Genomic DNA, 14,448 nt, shown 5'->3' with positions numbered 1-14,448 from the left:
CTGCCCTGAGCCAGTTTTCTGAAACTATGTTGACTTTCACAAAATCCACTTTTGGCCTCTTTCAAGCCTGAAACGTATTTTAACAACATAAAAGGCTACATTAAACCAGTAAAGGTGGGTACGCATCAGGTTCTAATGAAAACATCATGAAACAATGAAATCAACTGCCCTGAGCCAGTGTTTTGAAGAACATCCTTGAAACTATGTTGACTTTCAGAAAATGCACTTTTGGCCTCTTCCAAGCCTGAAACGTATTTTAAGAGCATAAAAGGCTGAGAATGTACCGTAAACCAGTAAAGGTGGGTAAGCAGGTTGTAATGAAAACATCATGAAACAGTGAAATCAACTGCCCTAAGCCAGTTTTTTGAAACTATGTTGACTTTAAGAAAATGCACTTTTGGCCTCTTTCAAGCCTGAAACGTATTTTAACAACATAAAAGGCTACATTAAACCAGTAAAGGTGGGTGAGCAGGTTGTAATGAAAAGATCATGAAATAGTGAAATCAACTGCCCTAAGCCAGTTTTTTGAAACTATGTTTACTTTCACAAAATCCACTTTTGGCCTCTTTCAAGCCTGAAACGTATTTTAACAACATAAAAGGCTACATTAAACCAGTAAAGGTGGGTACGCATCAGGTTCTAATGAAAACATCATGAAACAATGAAATCAACTGCCCTGAGCCAGTTTTCTGAAACTATGTTTACTTTCACAAAATCCACTTTTGGCCTCTTCCAAGCCTGAAACGTATTTTAAGAGCAGAAAAGGCTGAGAATATACCGTAAACCAGTAAAGGTGGGTGAGCAGGTTGTAATGAAAACATCATGAAACAGTGAAATCAACTGCCCTGAGCCAGTTTTCTGAAACTATGTTTACTTTCACAAAATCCACTTTTGGCCTCTTCCAAGCCTCAAACGTATTTTAAGAGCAGAAAAGGCTGAGAATATAACGTAAACCAGTAAAGGTGGGTAATCATCAGGTTCTAATGAAAACATCATGAAACTGAACTGCCCTGAGCCAGTTTTTTGAAGAACATCCTTGAAACTATGTTTACTTTCACAAAATCCACTTTTGGCCTTTTCCAAGCCTGAAACGTATTTTAAGAGCAGAAAAGGCTGAGAATATACCGTAAACCAGTAAAGGTGGAGGTAATTTGATTGAATTAACGGTGATTTATTGAATTGAATAACTTCTGTTGTCCTCTGGGGTCAAAAAGACCCCGCAGCAAAAAGTGGCTCAATGAGGCAAGTTGTCACACCATACTGCTTTCCAAAACATCTTTGATCTTGGATGTTTGATGTGTGGGGTCAAGCAATGGTTATGACAATAAAAAAATAGGTCTTTTCTCACAGGTGTTGGGGCATTTCACATTTTAGAGAGAGACAGGCAGCACAATGAGGAGGCAGAAGCGCTATACTGCACAGGAGGCTTGTGAGGTAATTTTGAACTATGATGTGGAAAAGAATAACCAGGAGGACAATGCTGAACATAATGAGGAGGAAGAATCAACTGATGAGGACAATTCAGGGTCAGAAGAGACGGAAAATAATGATGAGGCGATGGATCCAACCTACAGACCACATGCTACTACTTCCTCTGAAGAAGCCCCCACATCGCCCGCTGAAATGGAAGAAGGGCATGAAGTGAAGGAAAATGATGACCATGATGAGGTAGAATCTGAAGCTGAAATGGAAGAAGTGTCAGAAGTGGAGAACTGCACTTATTATGATGAAGAGGAAGAATCAATTGATGAGGTAAAATCTGAAGCTGAAATGGAAGAAGTGTCAGAAGTGGAGGACTGCACTTATGATGAAGAAGAATATTTCCAGTCAAAGGATGAAAAAATAATCTGGTCTTCCATCCCTCCCAGTGACAGACGACGCATGTTGACAGTCGAGAGAGCAGAGAGAGAGACAAGCCACCATGGTCCAACCGCATATGCAAGGTCTCGTATTGATGACATAAAGTCCACTTTTGACCTGTTTCTGCCCAAGCCTATTGAAGAGGTGGTGCTGAACATGACAAACAAGGAGGGGCGACGTGTGTATGGCAACAAGTGGAGAAAGATGGATCGAATGGACCTGCAGGCATATGTGGGTTTGTTGATTCTCGCAGGCGTGTACCGATCCAGTAAAGAAGCTACATCTAGTTTATGGCATGCCGAGTCTGGTAGGGCAATTTTCCGTGCTACCATGACACTCAAGATGTTTCATAAAATCTCAAGAGTGATTCGATTTGATGATAAAGACACAAGAGAAGACCGCCGTGCACGAGACAAACTTGCTCACATTCGAGACGTATGGGACAAGTGGGTGTCTCTCCTGCCATTGATGTACGATCCAGGCACAAATGTGACTGTGGATGAGCGCCTGGTCCCCTTCAGAGGTCGCTGTCCATTCAAACAGTACATCCCGAGTAAACCAGGGAAATATGGGATCAAAATATGGGCAGCATGCGATGCCAGGTCCAGCTATGCATGGAACATGCAAATATACACTGGCAAACCTGCTGGTGCGCAGTCAGAAAAAAATCAGGGCATGCGAGTTGTCCTTGACATGACAGGAGGTCTCCAGGGGAAAACGATCACCTGTGACAACTTCTTCACTTCACATGCCCTTGGCCTGCAGCTGCTGAAAAGAAAGCTGTACATGGTGGGAACAGTACGGAGGAATAAGCCTGAGCTTCCCCCTGCACTGGTGTCAAAAACGGACAGGGCTCTGTTCTCATCGAAGTTTGCCTTCACCGAGACCCATGCTCTGGTGTCCTATCACCCCAAAAAACAGAGAAATGTTCTTCTGATGAGCACTCTGCATCGGGATGCTGCTGTGAGCAACAGGGATGACAAAAGGCCAAAAATCATCGAAGATTACAATCACAACAAAGGGGGTGTCGATAACCTTGACAAGGTAATGCACATTTATTATTCATAATATTTATAATATTATATATGGAAAGGATAATGCATTGAATTTGTATGTAGGAAAATAAACCTACATTTCTGAATATTTTTTGGTTTGTTTCTTTTGTTTCAGGTTACAGTGTGTACACGTGCAAAAGGAAGACAGCCCGTTGGCCCCTCGTTGTCTTCTTCAACATTCTCGACGTGTCTGCATACAACTCATTTGTCCTGTGGTCTGAGATCAAGCCAGCCTGGAATCAGGGGAAGTCCAACAGGAGGAGACTGTTCATGGAGGAGCTTGGGCGACAACTGGTGATACCGCACATCAAGCGACGCATGGTCAGCATTAAGCTACATTTATGTTGCTCTTCCTTCTGTAGTGACCTCACAATTTGAACTATTTGTATTTGTACTGTGATTTGTTATAATAAAGTTTGACTTGACTTGACTTGACAGGTTATTCCCCGCACGCCAGCCGCTGCCAGAATGGTTATGTCTATCCAGCAGCTCTACTCCAGCTCTACCTCTGCAGCAGCTCCCCCTCGCCCAGCTGCCCCTCCATGCAAAAGGGGAAGGTGCCAATTGTGCCAGAGTGATCTCAAAACAACACAAACGTGCCAAAAATGCAATGCATACATCTGCAAAAGTCATGCCATTACAACCTGCCTTGCATGCATCTGATGTACGATCCAGGCACACATTCACATTCAGACTGTTTTTTTCTGAAAAGTTAGTTTTGAAAAGTTAAATGTTTTGGAAATGAATGTTGACATGTTTTATGTCAGTAATGAGTTGGAATAAAGTTGACTAAAAAGTTGAAACACAGAGTTGGGTGATAATTTATACTTTATAAACAGTCAAACCAGACGGGGTCATTTTTGACCCCAGAGGACAACAGGTGTTATTATTTGCTGCCATTAAAAAAATTCAAATGATTCAAGAACAGCATCCTCACTAAACTTTGATATATACCTCTCTGTGATAAGTCAAATAGTCAAAAATAATATAAAGTCAAAATAATTCATTGTTTCATTGTATTTTCACTCAAAAACAGGGTATACTTTTATGTAAACAAGGTCTATTGGGCCTAAATTCCAAAACGAAGGTAAAAATGTGTTGGACTGAAGTAAGACTAAAGGTGTAAAACAGAATTGATTGACAATTTATACTATATGCTTTAAAAACAGTCAAACCAGGTGGGGTCATTTTTGACCCCAGAGGACAACAAGTGTATGGCAATCGGGAGGACAACACAAGGGCTAGCCAGCAAAGTGCTGAAAGCTGGTAGATATTCATGAACATAACATCAGACTGTGAAATCAACTGTCTTGAGGAAGTTTTTTGAAGAAAATCTTTGAAACTATGCTTACTTTCACAAAATCAACTTTTGGCCTCCTCTCTGCCTGAAACGTCTTTTAAGAGCATAAAAAGTGAAAATGCATCTCTAGGCAGGAAAGTGCTGAAAGCTGCAGATATTCATGAACATGACATCAGACTGTGAAATCAACTGTCTTGAGGAAGTTTTTTGAAGAAAATCTTTGAAACTATGCTTACTTTCACAAAATCAACTTTTGGCCTCCTCTCTGCCTGAAACGTCTTTTAAGAGCATAAAAAGTGAAAATGCATCTCTAGGCAGGAAAGTGCTGAAAGCTGCAGATATTCATGAACATGACATCAGACTGTGAAATCAACTGTCTTGAGGAAGTTTTTTGAAGAAAATCTTTGAAACTATGCTTACTTTCACAAAATCAACTTTTGGCCTCCTCTCTGCCTGAAACGTCTTTTAAGAGCATAAAAAGTGAAAATGCATCTCTAGGCAGGAAAGTGCTGAAAGCTGGTAGATATTCATGAACATGACATCAAACTGTGAAATCAACTGTCTTGAGGAAGTTTTTTGAAGAAAATCTTTGAAACTATGCTTACTTTCACAAAATCAACTTTTGGCCTCCTCTCTGCCTGAAACGTCTTTTAAGAGCATAAAAAGTGAAAATGCATCTCTAGGCAGGAAAGTGCTGAAAGCTGCAGATATTCATGAACATGACATCAGACTGTGAAATCAACTGTCTTGAGGAAGTTTTTTGAAGAAAATCTTTGAAACTATGCTTACTTTCACAAAATCAACTTTTGGCCTCCTCTCTGCCTGAAACGTCTTTTAAGAGCATAAAAAGTGAAAATGCATCTCTAGGCAGGAAAGTGCTGAAAGCTGCAGATATTCATGAACATGACATCAGACTGTGAAATCAACTGTCTTGAGGAAGTTTTTTGAAGAAAATCTTTGAAACTATGCTTACTTTCACAAAATCAACTTTTGGCCTCCTCTCTGCCTGAAACGTCTTTTAAGAGCATAAAAAGTGAAAATGCATCTCTAGGCAGGAAAGTGCTGAAAGCTGGTAGATATTCATGAACATGACATCAAACTGTGAAATCAACTGTCTTGAGGAAGTTTTTTGAAGAAAATCTTTGAAACTATGCTTACTTTCACAAAATCAACTTTTGGCCTCCTCTCTGCCTGAAACGTCTTTTAAGAGCATAAAAAGTGAAAATGCATCTCTAGGCAGGAAAGTGCTGAAAGCTGCAGATATTCATGAACATGACATCAGACTGTGAAATCAACTGTCTTGAGGAAGTTTTTTGAAGAAAATCTTTGAAACTATGCTTACTTTCACAAAATCAACTTTTGGCCTCCTCTCTGCCTGAAACGTCTTTTAAGAGCATAAAAAGTGAAAATGCATCTCTAGGCATGAAAGTGCTGAAAGCTGCAGATATTCATGAACATGACATCAGACTGTGAAATCAACTGTCTTGAGGAAGTTTTTTGAAGAAAATCTTTGAAACTATGCTTACTTTCACAAAATCAACTTTTGGCCTCCTCTCTGCCTGAAACGTCTTTTAAGAGCATAAAAAGTGAAAATGCATCTCTAGGCAGGAAAGTGCTGAAAGCTGCAGATATTCATGAACATGACATCAGACTGTGAAATCAACTGTCTTGAGGAAGTTTTTTGAAGAAAATCTTTGAAACTATGCTTACTTTCACAAAATCAACTTTTGGCCTCCTCTCTGCCTGAAACGTCTTTTAAGAGCATAAAAAGTGAAAATGCATCTCTAGGCATGAAAGTGCTGAAAGCTGCAGATATTCATGAACATGACATCAGACTGTGAAATCAACTGTCTTGAGGAAGTTTTTTGAAGAAAATCTTTGAAACTATGCTTACTTTCACAAAATCAACTTTTGGCCTCCTCTCTGCCTGAAACGTCTTTTAAGAGCATAAAAAGTGAAAATGCATCTCTAGGCATGAAAGTGCTGAAAGCTGCAGATATTCATGAACATGACATCAGACTGTGAAATCAACTGTCTTGAGGAAGTTTTTTGAAGAAAATCTTTGAAACTATGCTTACTTTCACAAAATCAACTTTTGGCCTCCTCTCTGCCTGAAACGTCTTTTAAGAGCATAAAAAGTGAAAATGCATCTCTAGGCAGGAAAGTGCTGAAAGCTGCAGATATTCATGAACATGACATCAGACTGTGAAATCAACTGTCTTGAGGAAGTTTTTTGAAGAAAATCTTTGAAACTATGCTTACTTTCACAAAATCAACTTTTGGCCTCCTCTCTGCCTGAAACGTCTTTTAAGAGCATAAAAAGTGAAAATGCATCTCTAGGCAGGAAAGTGCTGAAAGCTGCAGATATTCATGAACATGACATCAGACTGTGAAATCAACTGTCTTGAGGAAGTTTTTTGAAGAAAATCTTTGAAACTATGCTTACTTTCACAAAATCAACTTTTGGCCTCCTCTCTGCCTGAAACGTCTTTTAAGAGCATAAAAAGTGAAAATGCATCTCTAGGCATGAAAGTGCTGAAAGCTGCAGATATTCATGAACATGACATCAGACTGTGAAATCAACTGTCTTGAGGAAGTTTTTTGAAGAAAATCTTTGAAACTATGCTTACTTTCACAAAATCAACTTTTGGCCTCCTCTCTGCCTGAAACGTCTTTTAAGAGCATAAAAAGTGAAAATGCATCTCTAGGCATGAAAGTGCTGAAAGCTGCAGATATTCATGAACATGACATCAGACTGTGAAATCAACTGTCTTGAGGAAGTTTTTTGAAGAAAATCTTTGAAACTATGCTTACTTTCACAAAATCAACTTTTGGCCTCCTCTCTGCCTGAAACGTCTTTTAAGAGCATAAAAAGTGAAAATGCATCTCTAGGCATGAAAGTGCTGAAAGCTGCAGATATTCATGAACATGACATCAGACTGTGAAATCAACTGTCTTGAGGAAGTTTTTTGAAGAAAATCTTTGAAACTATGCTTACTTTCACAAAATCAACTTTTGGCCTCCTCTCTGCCTGAAACGTCTTTTAAGAGCATAAAAAGTGAAAATGCATCTCTAGGCAGGAAAGTGCTGAAAGCTGCAGATATTCATGAACATGACATCAGACTGTGAAATCAACTGTCTTGAGGAAGTTTTTTGAAGAAAATCTTTGAAACTATGCTTACTTTCACAAAATCAACTTTTGGCCTCCTCTCTGCCTGAAACGTCTTTTAAGAGCATAAAAAGTGAAAATGCATCTCTAGGCAGGAAAGTGCTGAAAGCTGCAGATATTCATGAACATGACATCAGACTGTGAAATCAACTGTCTTGAGGAAGTTTTTTGAAGAAAATCTTTGAAACTATGCTTACTTTCACAAAATCAACTTTTGGCCTCCTCTCTGCCTGAAACGTCTTTTAAGAGCATAAAAAGTGAAAATGCATCTCTAGGCATGAAAGTGCTGAAAGCTGCAGATATTCATGAACATGACATCAGACTGTGAAATCAACTGTCTTGAGGAAGTTTTTTGAAGAAAATCTTTGAAACTATGCTTACTTTCACAAAATCAACTTTTGGCCTCCTCTCTGCCTGAAACGTCTTTTAAGAGCATAAAAAGTGAAAATGCATCTCTAGGCAGGAAAGTGCTGAAAGCTGCAGATATTCATGAACATGACATCAGACTGTGAAATCAACTGTCTTGAGGAAGTTTTTTGAAGAAAATCTTTGAAACTATGCTTACTTTCACAAAATCAACTTTTGGCCTCCTCTCTGCCTGAAACGTCTTTTAAGAGCATAAAAAGTGAAAATGCATCTCTAGGCAGGAAAGTGCTGAAAGCTGCAGATATTCATGAACATGACATCAGACTGTGAAATCAACTGTCTTGAGGAAGTTTTTTGAAGAAAATCTTTGAAACTATGCTTACTTTCACAAAATCAACTTTTGGCCTCCTCTCTGCCTGAAACGTCTTTTAAGAGCATAAAAAGTGAAAATGCATCTCTAGGCAGGAAAGTGCTGAAAGCTGGTAGATATTCATGAACATGACATCAAACTGTGAAATCAACTGTCTTGAGGAAGTTTTTTGAAGAAAATCTTTGAAACTATGCTTACTTTCACAAAATCAACTTTTGGCCTCCTCTCTGCCTGAAACGTCTTTTAAGAGCATAAAAAGTGAAAATGCATCTCTAGGCAGGAAAGTGCTGAAAGCTGCAGATATTCATGAACATGACATCAGACTGTGAAATCAACTGTCTTGAGGAAGTTTTTTGAAGAAAATCTTTGAAACTATGCTTACTTTCACAAAATCAACTTTTGGCCTCCTCTCTGCCTGAAACGTCTTTTAAGAGCATAAAAAGTGAAAATGCATCTCTAGGCATGAAAGTGCTGAAAGCTGCAGATATTCATGAACATGACATCAGACTGTGAAATCAACTGTCTTGAGGAAGTTTTTTGAAGAAAATCTTTGAAACTATGCTTACTTTCACAAAATCAACTTTTGGCCTCCTCTCTGCCTGAAACGTCTTTTAAGAGCATAAAAAGTGAAAATGCATCTCTAGGCATGAAAGTGCTGAAAGCTGCAGATATTCATGAACATGACATCAGACTGTGAAATCAACTGTCTTGAGGAAGTTTTTTGAAGAAAATCTTTGAAACTATGCTTACTTTCACAAAATCAACTTTTGGCCTCCTCTCTGCCTGAAACGTCTTTTAAGAGCATAAAAAGTGAAAATGCATCTCTAGGCAGGAAAGTGCTGAAAGCTGCAGATATTCATGAACATGACATCAGACTGTGAAATCAACTGTCTTGAGGAAGTTTTTTGAAGAAAATCTTTGAAACTATGCTTACTTTCACAAAATCAACTTTTGGCCTCCTCTCTGCCTGAAACGTCTTTTAAGAGCATAAAAAGTGAAAATGCATCTCTAGGCATGAAAGTGCTGAAAGCTGCAGATATTCATGAACATGACATCAGACTGTGAAATCAACTGTCTTGAGGAAGTTTTTTGAAGAAAATCTTTGAAACTATGCTTACTTTCACAAAATCAACTTTTGGCCTCCTCTCTGCCTGAAACGTCTTTTAAGAGCATAAAAAGTGAAAATGCATCTCTAGGCATGAAAGTGCTGAAAGCTGCAGATATTCATGAACATGACATCAGACTGTGAAATCAACTGTCTTGAGGAAGTTTTTTGAAGAAAATCTTTGAAACTATGCTTACTTTCACAAAATCAACTTTTGGCCTCCTCTCTGCCTGAAACGTCTTTTAAGAGCATAAAAAGTGAAAATGCATCTCTAGGCATGAAAGTGCTGAAAGCTGCAGATATTCATGAACATGACATCAGACTGTGAAATCAACTGTCTTGAGGAAGTTTTTTGAAGAAAATCTTTGAAACTATGCTTACTTTCACAAAATCAACTTTTGGCCTCCTCTCTGCCTGAAACGTCTTTTAAGAGCATAAAAAGTGAAAATGCATCTCTAGGCAGGAAAGTGCTGAAAGCTGCAGATATTCATGAACATGACATCAGACTGTGAAATCAACTGTCTTGAGGAAGTTTTTTGAAGAAAATCTTTGAAACTATGCTTACTTTCACAAAATCAACTTTTGGCCTCCTCTCTGCCTGAAACGTCTTTTAAGAGCATAAAAAGTGAAAATGCATCTCTAGGCAGGAAAGTGCTGAAAGCTGCAGATATTCATGAACATGACATCAGACTGTGAAATCAACTGTCTTGAGGAAGTTTTTTGAAGAAAATCTTTGAAACTATGCTTACTTTCACAAAATCAACTTTTGGCCTCCTCTCTGCCTGAAACGTCTTTTAAGAGCATAAAAAGTGAAAATGCATCTCTAGGCAGGAAAGTGCTGAAAGCTGCAGATATTCATGAACATGACATCAAACTGTGAAATCAACTGTCTTGAGGAAGTTTTTTGAAGAAAATCTTTGAAACTATGCTTACTTTCACAAAATCAACTTTTGGCCTCCTCTCTGCCTGAAACGTCTTTTAAGAGCATAAAAAGTGAAAATGCATCTCTAGGCAGGAAAGTGCTGAAAGCTGCAGATATTCATGAACATGACATCAGACTGTGAAATCAACTGTCTTGAGGAAGTTTTTTGAAGAAAATCTTTGAAACTATGCTTACTTTCACAAAATCAACTTTTGGCCTCCTCTCTGCCTGAAACGTCTTTTAAGAGCATAAAAAGTGAAAATGCATCTCTAGGCAGGAAAGTGCTGAAAGCTGCAGATATTCATGAACATGACATCAGACTGTGAAATCAACTGTCTTGAGGAAGTTTTTTGAAGAAAATCTTTGAAACTATGCTTACTTTCACAAAATCAACTTTTGGCCTCCTCTCTGCCTGAAACGTCTTTTAAGAGCATAAAAAGTGAAAATGCATCTCTAGGCAGGAAAGTGCTGAAAGCTGCAGATATTCATGAACATGACATCAGACTGTGAAATCAACTGTCTTGAGGAAGTTTTTTGAAGAAAATCTTTGAAACTATGCTTACTTTCACAAAATCAACTTTTGGCCTCCTCTCTGCCTGAAACGTCTTTTAAGAGCATAAAAAGTGAAAATGCATCTCTAGGCAGGAAAGTGCTGAAAGCTGCAGATATTCATGAACATGACATCAAACTGTGAAATCAACTGTCTTGAGGAAGTTTTTTGAAGAAAATCTTTGAAACTATGCTTACTTTCACAAAATCAACTTTTGGCCTCCTCTCTGCCTGAAACGTCTTTTAAGAGCATAAAAAGTGAAAATGCATCTCTAGGCAGGAAAGTGCTGAAAGCTGCAGATATTCATGAACATGACATCAGACTGTGAAATCAACTGTCTTGAGGAAGTTTTTTGAAGAAAATCTTTGAAACTATGCTTACTTTCACAAAATCAACTTTTGGCCTCCTCTCTGCCTGAAACGTCTTTTAAGAGCATAAAAAGTGAAAATGCATCTCTAGGCAGGAAAGTGCTGAAAGCTGCAGATATTCATGAACATGACATCAGACTGTGAAATCAACTGTCTTGAGGAAGTTTTTTGAAGAAAATCTTTGAAACTATGCTTACTTTCACAAAATCAACTTTTGGCCTCCTCTCTGCCTGAAACGTCTTTTAAGAGCATAAAAAGTGAAAATGCATCTCTAGGCAGGAAAGTGCTGAAAGCTGCAGATATTCATGAACATGACATCAGACTGTGAAATCAACTGTCTTGAGGAAGTTTTTTGAAGAAAATCTTTGAAACTATGCTTACTTTCACAAAATCAACTTTTGGCCTCCTCTCTGCCTGAAACGTCTTTTAAGAGCATAAAAAGTGAAAATGCATCTCTAGGCAGGAAAGTGCTGAAAGCTGCAGATATTCATGAACATGACATCAGACTGTGAAATCAACTGTCTTGAGGAAGTTTTTTGAAGAAAATCTTTGAAACTATGCTTACTTTCACAAAATCAACTTTTGGCCTCCTCTCTGCCTGAAACGTCTTTTAAGAGCATAAAAAGTGAAAATGCATCTCTAGGCAGGAAAGTGCTGAAAGCTGCAGATATTCATGAACATGACATCAGACTGTGAAATCAACTGTCTTGAGGAAGTTTTTTGAAGAAAATCTTTGAAACTATGCTTACTTTCACAAAATCAACTTTTGGCCTCCTCTCTGCCTGAAACGTCTTTTAAGAGCATAAAAAGTGAAAATGCATCTCTAGGCAGGAAAGTGCTGAAAGCTGCAGATATTCATGAACATGACATCAGACTGTGAAATCAACTGTCTTGAGGAAGTTTTTTGAAGAAAATCTTTGAAACTATGCTTACTTTCACAAAATCAACTTTTGGCCTCCTCTCTGCCTGAAACGTCTTTTAAGAGCATAAAAAGTGAAAATGCATCTCTAGGCAGGAAAGTGCTGAAAGCTGCAGATATTCATGAACATGACATCAGACTGTGAAATCAACTGTCTTGAGGAAGTTTTTTGAAGAAAATCTTTGAAACTATGCTTACTTTCACAAAATCAACTTTTGGCCTCCTCTCTGCCTGAAACGTCTTTTAAGAGCATAAAAAGTGAAAATGCATCTCTAGGCAGGAAAGTGCTGAAAGCTGCAGATATTCATGAACATGACATCAGACTGTGAAATCAACTGTCTTGAGGAAGTTTTTTGAAGAAAATCTTTGAAACTATGCTTACTTTCACAAAATCAACTTTTGGCCTCCTCTCTGCCTGAAACGTCTTTTAAGAGCATAAAAAGTGAAAATGCATCTCTAGGCAGGAAAGTGCTGAAAGCTGCAGATATTCATGAACATGACATCAGACTGTGAAATCAACTGTCTTGAGGAAGTTTTTTGAAGAAAATCTTTGAAACTATGCTTACTTTCACAAAATCAACTTTTGGCCTCCTCTCTGCCTGAAACGTCTTTTAAGAGCATAAAAAGTGAAAATGCATCTCTAGGCAGGAAAGTGCTGAAAGCTGCAGATATTCATGAACATGACATCAGACTGTGAAATCAACTGTCTTGAGGAAGTTTTTTGAAGAAAATCTTTGAAACTATGCTTACTTTCACAAAATCAACTTTTGGCCTCCTCTCTGCCTGAAACGTCTTTTAAGAGCATAAAAAGTGAAAATGCATCTCTAGGCAGGAAAGTGCTGAAAGCTGCAGATATTCATGAACATGACATCAGACTGTGAAATCAACTGTCTTGAGGAAGTTTTTTGAAGAAAATCTTTGAAACTATGCTTACTTTCACAAAATCAACTTTTGGCCTCCTCTCTGCCTGAAACGTCTTTTAAGAGCATAAAAAGTGAAAATGCATCTCTAGGCAGGAAAGTGCTGAAAGCTGCAGATATTCATGAACATGACATCAGACTGTGAAATCAACTGTCTTGAGGAAGTTTTTTGAAGAAAATCTTTGAAACTATGCTTACTTTCACAAAATCAACTTTTGGCCTCCTCTCTGCCTGAAACGTCTTTTAAGAGCATAAAAAGTGAAAATGCATCTCTAGGCAGGAAAGTGCTGAAAGCTGCAGATATTCATGAACATGACATCAAACTGTGAAATCAACTGTCTTGAGGAAGTTTTTTGAAGAAAATCTTTGAAACTATGCTTACTTTCACAAAATCAACTTTTGGCCTCCTCTCTGCCTGAAACGTCTTTTAAGAGCATAAAAAGTGAAAATGCATCTCTAGGCAGGAAAGTGCTGAAAGCTGCAGATATTCATGAACATGACATCAGACTGTGAAATCAACTGTCTTGAGGAAGTTTTTTGAAGAAAATCTTTGAAACTATGCTTACTTTCACAAAATCAACTTTTGGCCTCCTCTCTGCCTGAAACGTCTTTTAAGAGCATAAAAAGTGAAAATGCATCTCTAGGCAGGAAAGTGCTGAAAGCTGCAGATATTCATGAACATGACATCAAACTGTGAAATCAACTGTCTTGAGGAAGTTTTTTGAAGAAAATCTTTGAAACTATGCTTACTTTCACAAAATCAACTTTTGGCCTCCTCTCTGCCTGAAACGTCTTTTAAGAGCATAAAAAGTGAAAATGCATCTCTAGGCAGGAAAGTGCTGAAAGCTGCAGATATTCATGAACATGACATCAGACTGTGAAATCAACTGTCTTGAGGAAGTTTTTTGAAGAAAATCTTTGAAACTATGCTTACTTTCACAAAATCAACTTTTGGCCTCCTCTCTGCCTGAAACGTCTTTTAAGAGCATAAAAAGTGAAAATGCATCTCTAGGCAGGAAAGTGCTGAAAGCTGCAGATATTCATGAACATGACATCAGACTGTGAAATCAACTGTCTTGAGGAAGTTTTTTGAAGAAAATCTTTGAAACTATGCTTACTTTCACAAAATCAACTTTTGGCCTCCTCTCTGCCTGAAACGTCTTTTAAGAGCATAAAAAGTGAAAATGCATCTCTAGGCAGGAAAGTGCTGAAAGCTGCAGATATTCATGAACATGACATCAAACTGTGAAATCAACTGTCTTGAGGAAGTTTTTTGAAGAAAATCTTTGAAACTATGCTTACTTTCACAAAATCAACTTTTGGCCTCCTCTCTGCCTGAAACGTCTTTTAAGAGCATAAAAAGTGAAAATGCATCTCTAGGCAGGAAAGTGCTGAAAGCTGCAGATATTCATGAACATGACATCAGACTGTGAAATCAACTGTCTTGAGGAAGTTTTTTGAAGAAAATCTTTGAAACTATGCTTACTTTCACAAAATCAACTTTTGGCCTCCTCTCTGCCTGAAACGTCTTTTAAGAGCATAAA

The sequence above is a fragment of the Anarhichas minor genome, unplaced genomic scaffold (genome assembly GCF_050575085.1).
Source record: "Anarhichas minor isolate MPS153535 unplaced genomic scaffold, ASM5057508v1 ptg000086l, whole genome shotgun sequence".
Lineage (NCBI taxonomy): Eukaryota > Metazoa > Chordata > Actinopteri > Perciformes > Anarhichadidae > Anarhichas > Anarhichas minor.
The sequence above is the reverse complement of the archived record's forward strand: the minus strand, read 5'-3'. Positions refer to the sequence as shown.